This window comes from Monodelphis domestica, chromosome 3 (assembly GCF_027887165.1).
Source record: "Monodelphis domestica isolate mMonDom1 chromosome 3, mMonDom1.pri, whole genome shotgun sequence".
NCBI classification, from domain to species: Eukaryota; Metazoa; Chordata; class Mammalia; order Didelphimorphia; family Didelphidae; genus Monodelphis; species Monodelphis domestica.
In genome coordinates, this window is record NC_077229.1 from 241,061,147 (window position 1) to 241,079,307 (window position 18,161).

Below are 18,161 nucleotides of genomic sequence, written 5' to 3' on the forward strand. Positions count from 1 at the left end.
GAGGAAGAAATAACTAGTGAATAAAGTGAGATTTTTTTCATGTTGGCACACAAATACATGGTATTATAGAAGCATCTACTATACAAAAATTATCCTGGGAGACTTGGTGATGGCAAGTAGAATAATTACTAGAAACTGAAGGAGGAGAAGCAAGATCAAAATTGTTTAATGTTCATAGCCACCCAGAATAACATTGAAAAAAACAGAAGGTAAAGACTGCTTTTGCATAGTAAATGTGTTTTATGGGACAAAGACATTGCTTTGAAATGAAAGTATAAGGTACATCAACTCTAAGTGCCCTATTCATCACAAACAAGGTTTCTGTGGTCTCGTAGCATTAATTCTTTGGTTTTACACTTGCAAGTCAGGCCATCAGATCCATATTTTACAAAGAAATATTGGAAATTGTTAGAAGTACTTGAAAGCATGTGTTAGAGATAGGATAATGATGCATGGCACATTTACTGTACATACAGATTTTAGATAAGTGAATGGAGAATTACCAGCTCTCCTTAAAGGCCGGCTCCATTATTCCTTACACAAAGCTTATGCACTAGTTTAACATAGTCATATTATCCTGGAAGACATGGGGGTGAGGTACAGAAAATATGTTAGAATCTTGAGGTACCCAAGCATCCTCTTAATGGTCTATAAATGAGAAAGGCTCAATCTCCCCAAGGTAACATGGAAAGGCTGCCAGAGATGTCACTGGTATAGGAGAGTAGGGTTGCTTTTGCTCAAGAAAATTCTGAGCCTTAACTTTCTAAGCTACTGGAATGTCTGCTGAAGGAGATGAGGGTTTACTATTTTTAACTTCTTATGTTTTTATTTAATTGATTAATTTAGAGCATTTTTCCAGGATTACAAAAATCATGTTCTTTTCCTCCACTCCCTCCAACCCCCTCCACATAATTCCACTGGATTTTACATGTGTCATTGGTCAAGACCTGTTTCCATCTTATTGATATTTGCACCAGGGTGATCATTTAGGGTTTATTTAAACTCATGTTTAAGGTGTTCTCTTATCCATCAAAGGAAACTTAAAAAGTCAACCTAGCAGACACCTTCATTTGAAGGGAAACAGGGTAAATGAGGATAAGATGTAAAAACTTATAAAATTGTGCTAACTTTTCCAAGATGAGTGAATCAGTGAATGAAAAGTATTTATTTGAGGACTGCTATGTACAAGGCACTATGCTAAGTTCTAGAAATACTAATAGAAAAGTCAAATAATTCCTGTTCTCAAGGAGCTCATGTTCCAGCAGGAGAGTGCCTTCTGTACCGAGACATATCCCCCTTTAAGATTTCTGCAGTAGGCCAGGATGGAAAAAAGTACTGGTGATCAGGAGTATCCTGCTCAGAGTCCTGGACTCTCTCCATCAAAGTCTGATAGGAAATGGTGCCTGGAGATGCCACAGCTCCTGGGTAAGGAAATGACATCTTAAAAGCATCAGATCTGTGGAGTATTTAGAGGAAACTGAATCAGGGTGGTCATAAGCAATACAAGTCACATGTAAAAAAAGTTCAATGACATGCAAGTGAAGATATATGTGAGGATTTGAGATGATTTATGAATGTAATGAAGAGGGAATTTCAGAAGAAAGTCAGCACTCTCATCTAGAATCTAAGTAGACAATGAAATATTCATAAGAAGTCTGTGAAAGAGAGATAATGACAAGAAATTTAGTCAAGTGCTATATGCCAGAGAAGCAGACAAGTGGAGAAAAGAGGAATGTGCTCAATCCTTATTTGCCACTCTCATATTTATGACCTTTTTTTAGCCCCTCTTGAAACTGGCATTTCTGTATTTCTCATAAAACTATCCTACAAATAACCACCTCTGGATTCTCTGACACTCCTCGCCTGGGCAAAAAGCACAGGTGAGTAAATGTTAGCAACCAATGAAGATGGTACCTTCTCTGAGTTTATAATCTTAGGAAGTTCCCTAGAACACTAAGAGGATGAGGCACTCATTGTAACATAGGCAGAATTTGAAGCCATGCCTTCCAGGCTTTGAGGGCAACTTTGTATGAATAAAAATAATAATGTTGCTAATGATAATAATAATCACTAATATAAATATATATGGCTCTTGTCCTTACAATTTTACAATTATCATCTCATTTTCATCCTCACAATGACCTTGGGAGTTAGGTGTATTATTGTCCCCAATCTAAAGATGAGTAAAAGAAGGTAGAGGTTGAGTGACTTGCCCAGGACCATACAACTAATAAAGTGCCTGAGACAATATTTGAAGTCAGATCTTCTCAATAAAACTGGTGAGAGAGACAGACAGACAGTGAGAAACAGACAGACAGAAAGAAACAGACAGAGTAGGAAAGGAGTATCTCTCAAACATTCTCATACAAATGGGAAAAGCTCATTTTAAAGTGGAGGAGAGAAGCAGAAAGCACAGTTGCTTGTAGTCTACAAAACATCCAGATCCTAATAATTTTCCAAATGAAATCGTAAAAATCGGTAAAACATTGGGAAGCAATAAAGTAGCATGAGAGTAAAACATATATTAAGGAGATTTAGAACCATATCTGAAAGGAAGCTGAGAGGTCATTTCCCACCTTTTCCATATCAGAAAACTGAAGCTCAAGAAGGTTGTATGACTTGTGCAAGGTCACGCAAGAAGTGAATATCAGAAGTAACATTTGAACCCAGACTGCCTCACTTTCTCTGATTCTGGGAATCAGTGCCCTTTCCACTGAATTCCACTGTACCAACTCATGACCTTAAATATCCCAAAGGAAATGGGGAAAAGTCAGTTACCTGATTGCTTCCAACCACTTGAATGACAAAATTTTCCTTTCCTCATGCATGGATTGATTTGGAAGAGTGTATAAACCCAGTCAGAAAAATAGATTTTCTATATCTTCTCTCTTTCCTTCTTAACATCCCTAACCTACCCTGGCAACATGCCTTGCAAAAAAAAAAATAAAAACAAACAAAAGTAAACCATTCTCCAACATAAGTTGGCAAGTCCTTGTTCCCTGGTCAGTGAGTCCTTGTACCCTGGTTTCTGCACAGTTCTCAGAACTGTGAACTATGACTATTCTCAGGCAATCTCAGCAATCATATGCTTAGAATCCTTTGTTGGGGAGAACAAAAAGATGATTTTATGGCTGGCTTCTCTGCACCATTCCCAGGCAAGCAAAGAGCTTACCTTCAATAAGTTACTGCTCATGCAGTAGCAATCTGTCAGCCATTTAACGATGCACCAGAGAGAAACAATTTCTGCCCTCCATGGAGAAAATGTTAGCAGTCATAGGAAAAGAAAACTGCTATCATGAGGTCATGCATAGTCAAATAATTTTATTGTTAATAAGAGAGAATGTTCAGAGACCCAGAAATGAACATCATCATCCTTGGTCAAGTTTTGTTTGTTTGTTTCTGGTCAGCCTAGTTAGTTTAGAATACTATATTATAAATCCATATATTTATGAATATTTTTATTCAATGCACCCTTGATTCAACTGTTTCATATTATTATAGAATACAAAGCACTGTCACTTAATTTTTAGGCAGAAAAGTGGATTATATGAAAAATAATGTTGTCAACCTCATTTTTACAAAGTTTAAAAAAAAAAAGGAAAAAGTGAAGATTCTTTCCAAGAAGAATTCAATATGACAGATATATTAGTAGAGCAGGGGATCCTCCCTTTGTTGCCAAGCTATCATGTGACTAAGAAATCTGCCTCAAGGAAAAGGTAAAAGCTGTCACTCTGATACATTAGCCCGTAAGAGTAGTTCTAGACCATGACTGCTGCTCACTTTGAACGTCTGGGCAAGCACTTTCACTCATGTCTTATTAACGTTCATAGGAAGTGAAGGTGCATGTTTAACAGGCCTCAGGTCTATCCACGGTGGCACATAATGTATAGCCCAGTCACATTTTGTGACAGCCCACGGCTTGGAAATGCCAGCATTGGTATTTGCAGAGGGTTTATTATAAATAGATTTCTCCTGCTCAAAAAGTATAGTCATAGCACTAAGTAATGTCTTTAGATCCATGGGATACACATCTCTAAAAGCCAGGTGATGAAACAAAAGTTTGAATGAAAAAGTAGACTTGAAAACCAGGCTCAAAGTCTGATTTTTCACAAAAATAAATATAACTTAAGCAGTGATCTCTAATAATACTCAATTGGATCTGAGATCTCAAGGTCTAGGTTTCATTTCATTTCTTTTCCTATAGACCCCTCACGATCTGTTTATTTTTAAAGCATGGGATTTCACTGTGAATAGTGAAAACTATTATTAGTTTCTTGGCATGTTTTTTATGGTTTATTTTAGGATCATAGATCTAGAGCTGGATGGGACTTCAGAAACTATCTATTCAAACCTCTTCATTTTACAGATAATACACCCAAGGCCCAGGGAAGTTAAATGGCTTGTCCCAGAGCACACAAATTAAAATTCAGAAGGAAATTTGAACTCAGGACTTCTGACTCCAGAGTCAATGGTAATCTCCCTGAGGATGGAGTCATATCTTGTTTAATTTGTATGTCTCTGTCAAAATCTAACACATTTTTCTGCACACTTGTACTTTTATAAGGTCATTCTTGATCTCCAGATGTTCATTTCCCCCATGTAAATTGCTTTCTATTTATTTCATATAGATTTGCAGTTGAACATGTGATCTCTCCAGTTAGAACATAAATTTTTTTTGAGGATAGGAACTGTTTTCCTTGTGCCAGACACAGGGCCTGGAATAAATGAGGTGCTTAATGAATGCTTGTGGACTGACCATTTAATAAATGTTCATCTAATTAGGTTGAACTAAGTTTCTAGTTCAGGTACAAGCTGGATTAATTCTGTGAGTAACTTAATCATCTTTGTGTATTCCAATTAATTTTATTTCACATCCCCTGCTGGCTTTTGTTTGTCCTCTTGGGTTCTGCTCCAAGTTTTTCACTTCCTGGATCCCTGCAGGTTTATATGGCACAGCATCACATTGGAAAAGTCAGCCTAACTGGAGGCGGGTGTTCTCATTATGGTGTTCCTTTTGCATGTCCTCAGTAATATGAGTAAATGCGAAAGTGGAGAGTTAAACTCTCTTTCCTCCCATATATCAAGTCATTTAGATCTAGAGAGACAACACTAAGGGGAGAGCACAGTGTGAAAATTTATTTATTTATTTTTTCCACTTTACATTACCTGCTGGGATGAACCATAAAGAACAGGATTCATGGGCAAATTTTGGAAGCTCGGAGCCTTTCCAATCAATATTTTAAATTAAGGATGAAAAATAATCTCCAATTTACATAAAATTTTAAAGCTAAGCACTTAAGAATATAGTCATTGACCTAGCTAGCAAAGGACTCGGAGCTGAAAACATTATACAATGCCTTTAGAATAGCTCTGTAAGCTTGCTAAGCAACCTGCCTTCCAGGGCTAAATGGTTAGTATTCATGATCAGAGAGAAATGACCTGAATTCTAGTACCCAGACCAATGTGTGGCATGCAAATGACTGGCAACTAGCCACTTAAGCTTTGTGGTATGACCGCTCTCCTTGCAAAATGAAGAGAACATTGCCTTCTTTAACACAATAGTTGGGTGAATTAGAAGAGTCAGAGCTAGGACCCCTACAAAATACAAGGACATGCATGTCTAAAGCGGGTCATGCTGCAGAATGTCAGTATGGGACTGGGAAATGAACTTTATGGATACTTATGTGACAATCCACAGCCTTGGTCGGAACAGGTAGCAATTTTTGTGAATACTGTATGTTATCAAATTACTTTGAATGAACTTCTGTATTTGACCTCAGATGACTTCTTTTGCACTTAAAATATTTCCTATTCTCAAATCTCTGTGCTCTCAAAAAGAAGCAGAAATCTTGAACTACACAGATATTCACAAGGCAATAATAATGGTTTAGTTAATATTACATAGCATTTACTATGTGCCAGGCACTGTGCTAAGTAAGTACTTTATAATTGTTCTTTCATTTAAGGCTTACATCAACTCCAAGAGATTGGTGTTATTATCCCCATTTTATAGATGAAGAGACTGAGGAAAAGAGAGGTTAACTGACTTTCCCAGGGTCCCATAGCTAGGTGTCTGAGGTCAGATTTGGATTTGAAATTTGATCTTCCTGACTCTCAAGTACCTGACTCTATCCATTGTGCCATGTGGTTATAGGATATTTCCAATTCCTTAACTGAAATATGTAAATTTGTTGTTCTGGAGGTTCTGACCTTAAGAAAAAAATCACTTTTTCCTTCAATGTCATATCATTATGGGGTTCCTGAGAGGAAAATATTTTAGCAAATTGGAAAATGCTATAGAAATATGAGTTATTATTATTGTTTGAAAATGTTACTCTGGAGTACATTAGCAAGAAACAATGTCTTTCCTAGGGCCATTTAAAGAATAACATATAATACTGTGGTAGGTGATAGGTGACTACAGTTTAATAAGGAGTGTCAAGATCCCCTACATAATATATCTATCTTAAAATAATATTTATTTAGCTCTATGCCAAGACCATGTTATGATTTAATAAATGCATTCTCTCTCTCCCTCCCTTTCCCTTTCTTCCTGCCTCTCTCTCTTCCTCCATCCCTCTCTCTCCCTCCCTCTCTCATTTTCCCCTACCTCCTTCCATCCCTCTCTCTCTCTCTCTTCCCCTTCCTCCTCCCCCTTTCTCTCTTCCTCCCTCCCTCCCCCATCTCTCTATGTGTATGTGTGTTAGGGTATATGTATCTGTTTGTATATTATTGTGATTTCTGTGATGTGGAATTATCTTCCACCAGCATAGGTTAGGAATTAACTTTCAACTTGTAAGTAATAAACAGTTAGCCTAGTAAAGAAGATTAAATGATTTGCTATGGGCACACAGACAGTGTGTTAGAAGCAGAACTGTAAACCATGACTTACTCTCTGAGACCAGCCCTCTATCCTTGACACCATTCCATCTTTTAGAATAGCTCATTATAGCTATTAATAGAAGTGTGTCTAATTGTATTATTGAATGGATTGTATTTATGAGACTGGAAAAGACCCCTCTTTTAGTAGCTAATTCCCAGCAAACTTTTTCTAATGAAGACAGAAGGTAACTTGAAAAGATGATGAAATGAGTTGTCTATCCACCCTCAAAATAGCCTGAGGAAAATTTCATCTGCTCTGAAGCATGTAACAGAACTAACTTATCAAAGTAGACAGGTAAGAGGCTTCAGATTAGGATATCCCCAGGAGACAACTGAAGTAAGTTTACATTAATACCACCCAACTGGGAATGATATCACTGTAAGCAGAATAGTGCACTTTTTCAATCCTTTTCAGTTGTATCCAACTCTTTGTCATCCCATTTAGGGTTTTCCTGAAAAAGACACTAGAATGTTAAACTTCCTTCTTCAACTCATTCTACAAATGAGGAAACTGAGGTTCCTAAACCCAAATCCAGAACTTCATCTATTTTGTGACACCTAGTTAGCCAAAATTCACTTTGATCTAACTATTTTACATCAGCAAATCATTTTTCTAAAATGGATTAAAGACAGAGAAATATGGGGGAGGGATGAGGGAGAGAAGAGGTAGCTACACTTGTGCCTCTCTAAGGCAGTTACTTATGGTAATATCATTTTGCAGAGGAACCAAGGTATTCCTTAAAAACATTCCAGTACTTTGAAATGTTACCAATATTATTTCTGCAGGCTTTTATCTTGATAAATATGATATGGTCTCTCATCATATGGATTTTGGCAGAGATAATATTTTCTAATATTCTCCTAGAATAATTGCAGAATGACAGAGTTCCATTAAAAATCTGATATTATCTAGACTAACCACTTTATGGAAATACCCATAAAACCAAAGCTGCCCTTCACAACTAACTCCAACCTATCTTTCCAGCTTCTTTATATATTACTTCCCTTCCCAGGCATTACAGTGGGGCCAACTTGGCCTTTTCTTTGCTCCTCACATACTCTATCTCCTATCTCTAAACAGTTGCACAGGCCATCCTCCATAACTATAAGATATTCAGTATACATTCTCACCTCAAAAGAATCCTTTACTTCCTTCAAAATTTAGCTCATTTATTGTATTTTACATGAAGCCTTTCCTGATCTCTCCAATGGCCAAAGATAGCCCTCTCCCTTTATAAATAACTTGTGTTTAGTCTCTTTTTGTTTATTCTGAATATACTAATATATGTACATATTGCTTCTCACAGTAGAAGGCAAGGTCCTTAAAAGCAGGGACTATTTTTTTTGTCTTCATATCAGCATCTAGCATGATGTTATATGATATGTAGTTAATACATTTTTGCTCATTGACTGGTAACCAGTTGAATGATTAGTCATTAGACTATGCCAGCCCTTCATTTTCAGGTGAGGAAAATGAAAGCCATGAAGTGTCTTGCTCAAGATCACATAACTGGTGAGTGACAGTTAGCTGAAGACCGATGGTAATAGTTTCCTGAGTTCTGAGTTCTCTCCCAGACCTGTTCTTTTATCTTGAACACCTCTCCCCTTAATAGTTAGATGAGAATATGACAGAGGAGGGAAGAGAAGGGAATAAACATATATATATATATATATATATATATACATATATATATATATATATATAAAATATGCATGCATGTATGTATCAGGCACTGTACTAAACCCTTCTATAAATATTATTTCATTTGATCCTCACAACAACCTTGTGAGGCTAATACAGTTATCATCCCAATTTTATAGTTAAGGAAACTGAGGTAAACAGAGGCTGATACCCAATGTCACAAAGTTAGTGTCTAAGGTTAGATTATAACAGGTTTTCCTGACTCTCAGCCCAGTGTTCCATCCATTCTGCCATCTAACTGCCCCAGATTGAGGGGCCGATGTCTCCATTTCTAACTTCTAAAGGAAGATCAGCCAAAGAACACTCTGCTGTAAAACACTCAACAAAATGTCAACTACAGGTAGAAAAAAAATGTCTATATATTTAACTAGATATGCTATCTAGAGAGTGTGTGTTCCATAACACTTTGGGTAAATCTAAAAGTAAGCTAATTTTGAAGAGTTAAGATGTTTGATTTGTTTTGATCTTGAACAAGACATGACTTTATCAGTGATAAACAGTGAGAAGGTCTTCCTCTAAGATGTATTTGCCAACTATAGTCTTAGAGTTTCCTGGGGCATTGAGAGGTTAAGTTGCTTTCCCAAGACCTCACAGCAAGTATATATTAGAGGTAGGACTCGAGCCAGTGTCTTTCTAACTCTAATACAAGTTCTCAATTCACTACCTGGTCATGCTACCTATGGTTATTATTACATAGGCTCTAAACCTTAAAGGAAATGTGGAGACCAATCAATGACATCATTATATATAAGATGATCCCAAGACACCACAGTAACAATCAAAGTTAAGACTCCAAAAGATCTTATGTTCTAATACTAGTGCCTTTCTTCATTCTTCATTAGTTTGAACTCTATTATCTCTGAAGTCATCCATTTATTTGTATTCTTCTGGCACATAAATGAAACCATGAAAGATGATAAAAAGAATTTGTATTCCCCCTAGTATAGGACAGAAAGCGGGCACTCAATAAATACTTGTTGATTAATTGGTTTCCAGAATATAAATCTATGCCTCCCATTTTAGTTCTATTGACCTTTTCTAACCATTAAAAGCATATTTTGTTGTGTACTTTTATTACTCTTATATTAAAATACTGCTGGAAGGAATGAACTACTTTCAGTAGTTTACTATTCCATAATCAATTTAATAGTCTTCTGTGGATTATACTGATTATTATTATTTTAATTCCCATAAACATATTGAACTATACACATCTAAAATTGTGTAAACATAGGCATGTCATATATGTGTATATTATATAAATATGTGTGTCTACACAGAAAGAGAGCTTTCTACTTGCAGTAGAGCAAGAGAGAGACAGGGAGAGAGGATAGGAGACAGAAACAGAAACCAGGGGAGGAAGGGCAAGACAGTGATTGAGTGGGCCCAAGAGGGAGGAAGAAAAAGTATGAAAGGAAAAATGTGGTTGGGGAAAGAAGGGTTGAGAAGGGAAAATAGGGGGAGGAAGAGAGAGAGAGAGAGAAAATGAAAGAAAACAAGAAGAACAAGAAAGAACAAGGGAAAGTAACTGAAGATGAAGTCGCTAATAGAAAATGTTCTACAAAGTTTTTGCTTTTGCTAATCAATGAACTTGAATTATATACAACAAACAGTAGATAATAAAAGTTCCTCAGTACTACAAAGGCTGAAAACTAAAATTAATTTTCTTCAGTTCAGAGTTGAAATGTACATTTCACACTGAAAATAACAGTCATATAACTACCTTGTCTATGTAATAACAGATTAGTCCAGGAGATTGTCATATGCTTACTAGCACTGGTTGAAACTCAGTGGTCACATTAATTGCTAAAAATGGATTCATAAACTTCTTTTAGGAAAATTATTTTAAACTAGATAGAAATAACATTTAAGCAGACACCCCAAAAAACCCAGAGATATATATTTTAATAAAGGAAGAGGGAAGTTCCATCAATAGAACTGATAACTTTACAGATTTCATAGGATAGAAACACTATATATCTCTTTTCAATTGATATGGTTGAAAATGTTATGGGAAGTTTCTTTTTTTAAAACCCTTACCTTTCATCTTGGAATCAATACCACACATTGGTTCTAAGGCAGAAGAGTGGTAAGGGCTAGGCAATGGGGGTTAAGTGACTTGCCCAGGGCCACATAGCTAGGAAGTGTCTGAGGTCGAATTTGAACCCAGGATCTCCTATCTCAGGGCCTGGCTCTCAAGCCACTGAGCCACTCAGCTGGCCCTGCTACGGGAAGTTTCTGATGCTTTTATATCTAAAAAATTAAAATAAAAACTCACTATCATAGTATAATTCATAACTTAATAATAATATTTTTAAGATTTATGCATATGTGCATCTATATGGCTAATTATATATAATAAAACCAAGTAAATGTAAATCTATATGTACATATACATATGTATACTGTGTATACACATAAATAAATATGTACATATATATATAAACAATACATAGTAACTAGTGTTCACCAATCATCTCATGGGTTAATTTGACTTCTAATCTCTCCAGAAACAAGTTTTAGCCAGCTACACATTAGAATTAACATTTTTCCTTCATTTGACAACACTGGTAACCTGCCATTCCTGTGACTGAATTTTGAAGATGTCAATGCACTGGTGGAATACTAAATGTTCATTTAGCTAAGCAGAAATTGCACGCTACATGAGTTCATTAGCTTCTACAGTTTTCAACATGAAATCTTGCCATAATGAGAGCTGCACATTAACTGATAAAGCCTAATAATTTCAGCCAATGAGATAATCTCTTTTAGACTCTCCTGATCACCACAATTCTTAGCCTAGATAAAAAAAAAAACAATCCTTTCCTTCTGGAGTACAGCTGCTAAGCAAACAAGCATGGGGAGTGAGTTTCTTTGATCCACTCTCCCTGAGATCTGAGCAACATCCCTATCCCTTTTTTTATTTGATTTTAAAGTCAGCTGTCAATTATCAACTGTGAGTTCAGGGTCTGCCTTAGGCAGCACTGAGATATGAACAAAAGAGTCCCTCTCTTCTCCTTTCTGAACCTTTTTCCTCCATATTCAGTCTTATGCTCTCCTCCCACATACAAACCTGACCCTCTATACCTGTGACCTTTATTTTATTTTATTTTATTTTGCTCACAGGTCAGTATTATTATTTGTGGTGAGGAATAGGAGCAAACTACAAGAAAGTCAGAAGATTCCCAAATACACTTGTAATTGCAAATTTCCCACAATTCAATATACAACTACTAGAAACTCCACACTAATGTACAAAGTAATGCATACCATCTGAGATGCTCAAAATCGCTGCCCTATGCTTTCATTTGCCCTTTGCCTTATATAGAGGAAACTCTAACTCAAAATACATTAAGTACTACTTTAGAAATGGTCCTGTGCCAAGCAATGCTACTGTTAGTAGGCTCTGGAAAGCAATTCAATAAACATTGTATATGTATTATTAGTTTTTCATGCTATACTTTCCAAGAGTAATTTGTATTCCTTCCAGGCCCAATTTGGGTACCACTTCCTCCATGAAGTCATTTCCTTGACTGTGAAGCCACAACTCTAAGGGTTTTCACCTTCTTGAATCTTTCAAATGACTCACTCAGTTTGAACCTCTGCTATGTACTCATCCTAATTATAACTTGCATCATAGTTATTTGTGTGTTTGGCTTGTCTTTCTTTCAAAACTCTACATTCCTTAAGAGACAAGAAATGTGTCATGCTTGCCTTCTTTATCCACATCGCGGAACATAATACTTTATACATATTAGGTGCTTAATAAATGCTCCTTGAATTTAAGTAGATCAATTTCCCCTAATTCCTTTAATGGTCGGTGAATGGAAAGGGCACAGAATTCAGCATTTCTCATTAGACACTATGATCCTTATATGTATAATTCAGGGCAAATTACATCAATTGAGAGTCTAAATTTTAATGTGTTAACTAAATTCATTAACATAGAAGGTGAGTGAAATTAACATCAAAATCCTTTAATTAAAGTGGAAACACCAGTGTCAATATGCCAAGACATAGCTCTTTCCTGAAGACATGTTTTTCATATAAAACTTAGTAAAGTGATCATGAAAAGAAGAGAAAATGCCACTAAACATAAATGCTTTCCTAAAGCAGTGATTTTAGTGTAGAAAATACATTTATATGAATGATAAAATTCTTTGGCAGTTGAGAATTGATGGGCCTGGGAAGGAGGTTAATGGAAGAAAGTTTATTGAGGTCACGCCTAAAACAGTATCGGGAAATTTATTTATTTTTACTAAGTACCTTGCTGTCATGCTCTAAAAATTATTCCAGCTTTCCTAGGGCAGGTAGCAGTTGATAACAGAACATAAATATTAACAATTCTGGCATTATGTAAGTAATGTACAGATTTCTCAAGTCCTAGAAATGCCGCTAGCAAACAGAAAAAAAAGATGCCTAGATGGCAAATTTTCTACCCTTTATTTGTATTCAACCAATTAAAGAGCAAAGGAAAATGGAACTTGTGAAAGAGTAACTAGTCTTGGCCATTCCATTATTTAAAAACATCCATGCATATCTAAAATTCAAAGTTTTGCTGTGCCCACCAATATCATTCTCTTGTAAGTCAACTTGGCCCCATTACTCTTTACCTGGGGGCACTTGCTTGTTTATCAGCATGAATTTATCCCATTGTGTATCTCTCTAGATTTAAGAGTAGCTAAATAGGAATTTCCCCTAGGAAAAAAAATACAAAGGAAAACAAAGAAATAGAATTCATGGAACATAAACAATGGATTTAGTCTATTAACAAGCCAAGGTTATGTCTCATTATGTGCCTACCTTTTACAAAATGCCTCTACTGGGTATTGTGTAGATATTCTAGTTAATTGGGCAAGATGTTATTCCTTCAGGGGAAAAAATTGTCTTATAAAATAGGACAATTGTGTAGGCATGTAAAATTAAGCTTAGACCTTAGGTAATAAAGAGTAAGGATGTTCTCATTGATTTCTTTACATTTTTCTCTATATATCTAATAGAACATAAACTAATTGAGGTCATCAAAGGATTTATTTTTGTTGCTGAACCCCTCCCACAACTCCTAGCACAGAGTCTTATACTCAATATTATAAGTTTGGTATGTCCACCTCAATTGCTTAAATGTATAAACATGGCTCTTAGATCATGGATAAATATCTCTGAAATTTGTCTTATTTGTCTCCAAGGAAAGACCAAATTTCTGCCTTGAAGTGAGCAGGAGAAAAGAGACATCTGGTTGCTTCGTTCCTTCTCTCTATTATGTCTAAGGATATGAGACTAGATTTGTGTATATTTTCCCTTCTCCAATAGTGCTGGTTGATGGATACAATAAGTTCAGAACAAAATCTACTTCTGTGGTTGAACATAAAGGGAAAAATAGCCCTTTTCTCTTCAGCTTGACCTCTTCCCACCAGATGTTGGTAATAGAAAAGACCATCACTGATTTTGAATATAGGATAAAAACATTTATCCAAGAAAAAGGAAAAAGCAGGACTCACCAGAATTCCACATAAGCTCTTCTGCTGTGACGATGAGAAGATCTCAGTTCAAACCAAGAGAAAGTCTCTGATCTCACTAAAGGAGAAATTTCCTCTTCAAAATCTCTAGGGAGATATTCAGAAATTCAATAACTTGTTGGAGAGTCAGCTTCCACCTTATGTCTGCAATTTCTTAAGTATTCTATTTTATTATTTCTTCAGTCAATGAAGCTCTGACTTTTCATTCACTCAAACCAACCCTCCTCCACCTAAGAATGAAAAGAAAACAAAACCCATTATAAACAGTTACAGAAAAAACGAAATAAATTTCCATAATGCGCATGTTCAAAAGAATGTATGTCTCATTTTGTATCTGGAGTCCTTTACTTCTCTAGTAGGAGCTGGATAACCTGATTCATTGTTAGTCCTCTGGAGTTGTGGTTACTCATTACATTGTTTAGAATTCCTATTCTTTCAAAGTTGTTATTTCGTGTTGTCATTATGTACATTGTTCTCCTGCTTTATTCATTTCACTCAGTATCAATTCATGTGTCTTCCCACATTTCTCTAGAAATATCCCTTTCAATATTTCTTCCAGCACAATAGCATTCTATCATGTCTCACAAATCTCCTGCCTGATCTCAAATCCCCAGAGAGAAGAGGAGATGAGGGAAGAAGAAAGGTGGGTAACATATTTTTGTCCCTTGTGCCTCCTGCATGGATCCCAACCTCCTGTTGGAAGAGAAGTGTCATTCTATAGTACCCCTTTCCCATTGTTATGAGATGGGGAGAGGATATGATTCCATAAAGCTTGAAGGCTTGTCTCCTACCTTGGGAAAGAAGAACATCAACATTCCTTTTGCTATCTTGCCTAAACTACCCAAGGCTCTGAAAAGATTCCATTCCCAGCTCATAATATTATTTACTTTGAAAATCTAAATTTTCACTTAATTCTTAGCAAACTACTCACATTCCAATGATTCTGAACTCCTGTAGGTCCTCATTCACACTCCATTCCCTATATCTCATTACTTGATTCATTATTTCCATTCCCTTCAACTTAATCCTACATACAAATCCCAACAAAACTCTTCCATCCTTTCCATCATGTTTTCTAGAATACCTGCTGCATAGGAATATCCTTGCTATAATCTTTCTTTTTTTCCTTTCATGACTCTTCTATCTTCCTGATCTCACTGAGATTTGACTTCCTCTAGATTGCACAATATCCCTGGCATTTCAACCATTCCCTTTGACCTAGGTCAGAAAGATGACCTATTTCTTGAACCTCATTACCACTTGCATGTTTTCTTCCTACCATCATCACTGAATAACATATCCTTTGAGTTTCATGAGATCCACATCTACTGCTCAATTGAAATTCTGGTACCTGTTATCCACATAACTCTAAGACACCCTTCTTTCTTACTCAATCAATTCAGAACATGGCTCACATTCTTTCTCTCCTCTTCAATATATGTCCTCATAAGGCCAAAATTTGGACTTAAGCATGCATATTAATATTCCCTCAAATACTCTAACCATCTAGTTCCTCAACCTATTCATTTTATATGACTTACTCTTCTTCCTACCTCAGTTACACACAAAGTTGGTAATACCCTCAATCTTGCCATCTCACACAAATGCACCACCTCCAGGTTCATGAACTCTAAAATTTCTTTATCTTATCACAATCTATTGACTTTCTGCCTCTTCCTTTGCTTATCAACATCAAATTCTATTCAGTATCCACAAAATATACTGAAATACCTCATTCTTTAATTCCCTGATAGGCCATCAACCCTGAAGAACTATACTCCCTTTCCTCATCTTGACATCTCACTGAACCAGTTGTAACAGTTAAAATTTAAGGGAGACTGAGGCAGGTAGAAATTAATTTCTTTCTGCAAGGAGTAGTATATTTTAGGGGTTTATTAAAAGTTAAGGATTAAAAGAAAATACAGGATAAGGAAAACGTGCCTAGGCCAGGGAGGCCTAGACAAGATCTCACCTACATTATGGAAAGAGCCACGTCTGCTCCAAAACAGAAGTCCAAAAAGAGAGGAGCTCAAAAGCCTTTGCAATCAGCTTAAGTACCTTCTCAATCTCGCCCACCTCAGAATTCCATGAGATTACAAAGCATTTTGGGGAAGTGGAGCAAGGGCTTGTGGGGATTGAAGTCCAGAGTTCAAATCTCAATTTTACACAGTTCAACTCTACATTATCTCTTCTCTTGATTCCCTTGCCTGCCCCTGTGCAGGTGGAAAATTTGCCACACCTGAGCTACATTCCCAGCATCCTTTTAAGTTATGTCCTCATTTTACATAAGGATGCTTGGGAGACAAATTTGACTGAGACTCACATTGCAGGCCTCTTTTTTGGGAGCTTGTGTTTTTGGTAAAGTGCTGCCAGTGTAAGTCTCTGACTCTCTTTGCTCTGCTCACTTGACTGAAAGAATTCTTTTTCTTTTCTCTCTCCTTTGATTTGTTATTAAAATCCCACAAAATCCCATATAAAATCCCAAAATTTTTGGCAACTACAAATGGATTTCAGAACTAGAGGAACCAGATTTCTTCTTCTGCTATGGTTTTCCCTCTCCCTTCTCTCTTCTCCCTTCTCACCCCTTCGGAAAACCCTTCAAAACTTTCTCAGACTCATTGCCTACACCTGCCCACCAGAAGAGCTGGGTAGCCAGGTCTCTCCCTCACAAAGGCTGTTCCTGCTAACTCCTGCTGTCACTGCTGCTTGCTGTTGCTGCTACTGGTAAGCTTTAAACTCCTTGCCCCCAAACCCTAGTTCAGAGGAGGGGGATCGCTTTTCCCTTTTCAGAGGGGTGCTGGTCCTCTCTCCTAACTAAATCCTTTTCCAAAACACCCCACTCAGCTTCCTATACTCAATCTTAGCTAAAAAAAAAAACCTCTTCCCACCCCAGCTAAGAGGAGTCCTCACCCCTAAAACCAGCCCATAATCCTTGCCTTAAACCTCCTTAAACCTGCCACTAGAGACTAGTATTTTGCACTCAGTTTTGCATTTTTGTTGAACTGTTAATAATGAATGCTACTCTACAAAAACCTTTTTAGCTTTCCTTCAATTGGGAATCTTTAAGTTTTCAGAATGCCTCCTTCTCCTTATGTTGTTGGAAATGTTCTTTATCAATTCTTAAATATTAAAGCACAAAATATTATGATGCATAAAATGCAAGCTAAAATGCAAGCTGACATTCAATTTCAACTGGACAATTTTAAACATTCCTTAAATTGTTCAAGGTTTGTTTCTCTTGTTTCAAGACCTAGTCTTTTTTTCTTCTATTTTCTTTCATAATGTGATACCTTACTGTAGTCCAGACTTATACATTGAGTTAGTGAATGATTGTTATTGCATAGGACATGAATGGTTACAAGAACCTGTTGGGATTTGTGATTTTTTTTTCTTTTTCATAGATTTTTTTCACATTTTTGATATTCTATAGATCCTTTGATGTTTTCAATAATTGATCCATATGCTTTATGACTTGACCATGTATCCCTGGGTGATTCCTATGTGTATCCCTATATCCTCCTCAGGTGGGGAAATGTTTTGATATCTTCTTGGGGGGGGGGAGGGAATGTGTTTTTATTTTGTAATGAAAAGTTTTAAGTTCCTTTTGAGAAAAAAAATTTCAAGGGTAAGAAATTTCTGCTTCCCAAAATCTAGAGACTGAACTCCTTGCAGAAGATGCCATGGAGATGCCTGAAGAGACCACAAGCTGCTCCAGGAGTTCCTGAGCAAAACTGAATGTGCAGAATTGAACTTGGGGGTGGGGGTTGAATACATTTGTTTACATGTACTTTGTTGTACCAAAGGTGATTGCCCTCTAATTGGTTTTGTTCATGATTCCCTTTTTGTTTCCTTATCCCCAAGTTGTTGTATTTTCCCTGTGTAAAACTGTATGTAACTTAGTTAAGTATATTTGAAATGATCCATTGGGGAGACTAGTCTCCCCAAAGGATCACAGGGGTGAATGTACAGGAGGAAAATTTGCCACATCTGAGCTAAATTCACAGTATCCTTTTAAGTTCACGTCCTCATTTTACATACAGAGGCTTGGGAGATAAATTTGG